Raw genomic sequence first — 5382 nt, forward strand, 5'->3', positions numbered from 1 at the left:
TTGAAACTGCACCAAGTCTGTTTACACACTTCAGTATACACAGTTAGAGGCCAATGACTTCCCAAGAATTAAGGTACCCAGGAGCGTTGTCTCAAAATACTCGTTAAAAGTCAATGAACTAGGTGGGTTTAAGCAACAACATCTGCTGTGTTGACAAGTTTCAAGTTATCAAACTTGGTGCCTTGAATTTGTCCATGCAACTTTTTTGTATACATTGTATACTCAAGGAGCTTTTATCAGTGATAAAAGCTCCTTGATCTGATAAAAGCTCCTTGGTAGTACTGACAAATTTTTGATATAAGGCATCTCAGGTCCCAAATAAACTTACTGGGACGTTTATTTTTTTCAGCCTCAAAATCCGCCCGGTACGTTCTTATTTTGGACGGTACGTTTATTTTTTTTCTGAAAATTGGGGCTTTGCTAAGCCAGGACCCTCAAAGTACTGAAAGTTTTGGGGGTTTCTGCCCATATTTCCACTGTATTTTTGCTCAAAATTCACTATTTTTCAGGCGAAACTATGACCTAAACATGAGTAGCATATACGCGTACTCTAATGTGACATTGTTATCAGCGTCCCTCACCTTCTATTGTTTTTAGACCCAGTTTTTGGCCTCGGAGTGACCTCCCGCCTCAGGCCTTTCTGGGAAATAAAAGAAAAGGCAAGAGTCATTAGAGCAAATCACAACAGTTTTGCTAATTACTTTCACTCCAGGGGATTTCATACAAACATCTCCTTTTGTTCATCACGACTCAGTCCTGCATCTTCATTTTTTTTTGCTTAGCTTGTGGTTTTTCCTTCCGGTTTGAATTCCCCTCGCTAGATCTTCGCAAGGCTTAGACACAATCTAGACACATTTTTTCCCGATATCTGCGAGCTGACAGCTTTTTTTCAGCGTCTAGATGGAACTGCAATATCGCCATTAAGATATCGGCAAAATTTCTCCCCAAAGTATTCGCCCGATGGCTTAGCAGGGGTCCCCGACAGCTGAGCAGCGTGTAGATGCATCCCGACTTTGGAAGGGCTCATTAGCATATAATGCGGGCTCATTAGGCTATATAGCTGTTAATGACTGCAAGCGCCACGGGTGTCCCGCGGCCAACGTTCCAGATCCCTCCCGACATCTCCACAGATATCGGCAAAAACTGTGTCTAGATTGGGCCTTATTCCCCTAGCTAGATCTTCGCAAGGCTTGAAGAACTGCAGCAGCACCATCATAAATCATAGTGACATCAGCTTTGCATTGTCAGAATGCTGACCTGTTTGCATAAATAATTCTATGCAAATGAGCAGCTGTTTTGGCGCTATATATAGGCAATCAAGCATAGCCTGAGAATCAGTACAAGGCAATTCTCACCTGGCTTCAGTTCTTACTGGTAGTAATAGATCATTCTTCAGGTGAGTTACATTTTTAAGCTTTCTTTTTTTCTTTGCGCCCATCTTAAGTTAAACTTCTTATGTATATATGCGGACGGAGCAGGCCATATGCCTGTTGTACATTCCAACGCCATTCAGGCTACCACAATGTGTATGTCTGTTATGTTGTGAATCAATAAAGGAAATGATTCTAAAAAAAAAAAATAAAAAAAAAATTAAACTTACTGGTTCAAATTATGACACGTTATTGATCTTTACTCTCCAAGCAGAGGTTTGGTTCAGGCTGTTTTTCACATGTTTGTAGGCACAAGATATAAAGAAAATGCTATGAAATAGAAAGCCTGACAAAACACATGGAAACTTGTCAGAGAGTACTAAAAATTGATCTTGTGCCTTATGGAATTATATCTATACCAGGCACTTTGCATGACTTTCTTCACATCCTGCCTGCCTACCTACCTGCCTGCTAGTAAGTGCCTAGGACAGGGACACATCCCCAGTTGTAAAAATGGGCACCTGACTTAGGTTTAACTACTATAGAAGGCAGCGACAGGAGTAGGGTTTGGCTACACCTTCTAATACCGTGCCCTTACTGTACAAGTATACACAGTAGATAGGCCACTGCTCTAACAGCCTAAAAAAAGACTAAATATGGGACTACCAATACCTTTGCTTTATCTAGTATGAAGAGTTCCTTTGTTTGTTTTTTCATGATATGAGATATTAGGTTTTAATTAGAACAACCATATGCAAACTAGAGAAGAATAGTGTGTAACAGCTGGTAAGCACAACCTGGTGTACTTTCTAATCTTTGAATCACTTGCAGTAAATATGATTCTTGAGGTAAAGCAATATGTGTAGTTTGTAGAAAAACATGAAATTTAAAGGATAAATACAGCTAACTTTGAGCTATCAGAAATACCTTCGTAAACTTAAAGTTCCGAAGCAAGTTTTGCAAGTAATATTTTCATCTAAAGTCCCAGTTTTCCTTTGTGTATATTGTTCCCATCCCCCCTGCAGTGTCAGCTCAGAGCCCTTTGTTATTGCCGTAAATCATGGCTTCTAGTAGTAGTTAACTTAGATCTGGCCATCATGTCTCTTATGGCCAAACTGGAAGACAACAACAAGAAGATTTATGATGTCCTGTGTTTTGATGGAAAGATGGTAAAATTGTTTTGTGTGTCATTGAGACAGTTTTTTTGTTGTTGTTGCTATAATGGCTTCTACAGAATATGGCTGTTATTGACTCTCTCACAACCAAACTGGAAAATAAAAACAGTAAGATTTGAGACGTCCTGGCTTATAGTTATACATTTTGATGTGCAGATAGTCAAATTGTTTGCCTTTGTGTGTCCTTGAGATGGGCTTTAATCATTGTTTTTTGGTTAATGCGCTGCCACAAAGATTTTTAATGACAGTCATCAAGGCATTGTCCAGACATGTAGCACATTTCTGGCTTATCTCCTCCCCTAAGGACCTGGAAGTTAATTGGGTGTGATCTCACTGAATCTGCAACATGTTGGCAACCTTACTGTGGTTGAATGGTTTTACGGAGCTGTTAACAAATTTCATCAGTCAAAAAACTCATCATTTTATGATTTGTACGTTTTTTTGTCATACTTGTACGTTTTGCATGACATTCCAGTTATAAAGTCAAGCAAAGTCATGTATTTAAATGGGCAGCTAGTAGAATTGTTACAACATGTATGTGTGTCATTGACTGATTGCGACAGGCTTAATTTTTGCTTTTGTTTGGTTTGTGTTAAGATAATTTTAATGATAGTCATCAAGCCTTTGTCCAGACATGTAGCACATAAATTTCTGGCTACCAGCTGGTCCCCCAAGGAGCTGTCCAGACTCCAGAGGTTATAATTAAGTGAGTAATATATTTCTCAAGTTTGGCAGGCAGGCAACCTTGCTTGCTGTGGCCGACCTGCTTGACAGACGAATTTCATCAACAACAAAAATGCATGAGGGCCCCCAAGGGGGGGTACCGACAACGCTCTACGCTAAATTCGGGAGGGCCGGCTACGTAATTTTCAGCACTTGTAGCACCGAAAGCGGAGGGGCGACAATCCTAGGCCGTCCGGGGGCATGCTCCCCCGGGAATATTGTGAAATCCTGACCCTCTGAAACGCCATTTTATGCATTTTGAAGGGCAAATTTTGCTCACAGACTAAGCTAACTTAAAGTTAAATAGTATCCAATTAGAAATTCACATGGTTTTAGCTTTAAGCTGGGCAATGCCCCCAAACATCATTTTCAGATTTCGAGTGCCGAAAGCACGAACAGTCGAACTGTCGCAAAGTAGGTACGGGAAAATTTGGAAATTTTTACCCTCTGAAACACCATTTCCTGCATTTTGAGGGGCAAATTTTGCTGGTAGGCATATGCTCAATGTAATGACATTTCTGTCAGAGAAACGTCTTTGAGGGCGACGAGCGCCGGAGAGTCGTGAGCGCCGGAGGCCCAAGCCGTCGCAAGCCTTGGCAAGGGCCGCCCGGCGCCCGGAGAAAAATTGAAATCTCGACCCTCTGAAATGCCATTTCCTGCATTTAAGGGGCAAATTTTGCTTGTTAACTAAGCTAGGGTCGGTAAAAAGATTTCTACTAGTTGGGGGACGACGCTCCCGCAACATATTTTCACCATGTCCAGTGCCGAAGTGTTGAGCCATAACAAGGAATGTCCGGCGAAATTTTGAAATCTGGACCCTTTGAAACACAATTTCCAGCATTTTCGCGGGTAAAATTTGCCGGTAGACTAGTTAAGTTTAATGAAACTTTGATTACACTTGACGAAAAATTAATATGAATTACGTTTTACGGTAAAATCCGGTTAGCTTCTACGTAATACGTTAAATTAAAGGGGCCAATATCGCTCGACGCAAAATGCACCGATTACGCGCTGCGTTGAATTCGAACGGTCCCGCTACGGAGTACGTAGAATTAAAACCGCCGATTACGCTCTACGGGAAAGGGCTTTGGGGCCCCCTTGCATTTTTTCTTGTTGTATTTTTAGTCATGCTTGTGAGTTTTACATGATATGCCCATTATGAAGTCCAGTATAGTCCTGTATTTCGATGCGCGGACAGTAAAAATTGTTTTGTACGTCATTGAGACGGGCTTTGATTTATGATTTGTTTTTTTGTTTGCGCTACCGTAAAAATTTAAGGATTTGTCCAGACATGTAGTACATAACTTTGTGGCTACCTGGTACCCAAACGACCTGATTACAAATGACATTGTAATTAAGTGAGTATCACGCTAAAGCTGTGGCATGTTGGTAACCTTGCTGCAGCCGAGCGATTTGAATTTTGACAGTGTGGTTAACGTATGTCATCGATTAAAAAAAAATCATCTTTTTGTGCTGTGATTTGCATTTTATAAGTGTCACTTTCTGTCCCTACCCCCAGTAGTGTCCGTACCCCCAGTAGTGTCCGTACCCCCAGTAGTGTCTGTACCCCCAGTAGTGTCTGTACCCCCAGTAGTGTCCGTAGCCCCAGTAGTGTCCGTACCCCCAGTAGTGTCCGTACCCCCAGTAGTGTCCGTACCCCCAGTAGTGTCCGTACCCCCAGTAGTGTCCGTACCCCCAGTAGTGTCCGTACCCCCAGTAGTGTCCGTACCCCCAGTAGTGTCGGTACCCCCAGTAGTGTCTGAACTCCCATGGTGTCCGTACCCCCAGTAGTGTCCGTATCCCCAGTAGTGTCCGTACCCCCAGTAGTGTCCGTACCCCCAGTAGTGTCTGTACCCCCAGTAGTGTCCGTACCCCCAGTAGTGTCTGTACCCCCAGTAGTGTCCGTACCCCCAGTAGTGTCTGTACCCCCAGTAGTGTCTGTACCCCCAGTAGTGTCCGTACCCCCAGTAGTGTCCGTACCCCCAGTAGTGTCCGTACCCCCAGTAGTGTCTGTACCCCCAGTAGTGTCCGTACCCCCAGTAGTGTCTGTACCCCCAGTAGTGTCCGTACCCCCAGTAGTGTCCGTACCCCCAGTAGTGTGAGGAGGGGCACCA

At 42.9% G+C, this 5382-nt stretch overlaps 1 protein-coding gene across 3 annotated transcripts in view; it reads left to right on the forward strand.

Moving 5' to 3' along the window:
* LOC118425605 (transmembrane protein 116-like) overlaps positions 1-5382 on the forward strand; it is a 39690-nt gene that overhangs the window by 9970 nt on the left and 24338 nt on the right. The window contains exon 1 of one of the 3 annotated variants that reach the window (XM_035834553.1): positions 1001-1396. The exons of the other annotated variants lie outside the window; for them this stretch is intronic. The gene's annotated coding sequence lies outside the window, so the exon portion shown is untranslated. Of the gene's footprint in view, positions 1-1000; positions 1397-5382 lie in introns of those variants that run through there. 3 annotated transcript variants of the gene reach the window in all.

The sequence above is a fragment of the Branchiostoma floridae genome, chromosome 11, assembly GCF_000003815.2.
Source record: "Branchiostoma floridae strain S238N-H82 chromosome 11, Bfl_VNyyK, whole genome shotgun sequence".
Classification (NCBI taxonomy): Eukaryota; Metazoa; Chordata; class Leptocardii; order Amphioxiformes; family Branchiostomatidae; genus Branchiostoma; species Branchiostoma floridae.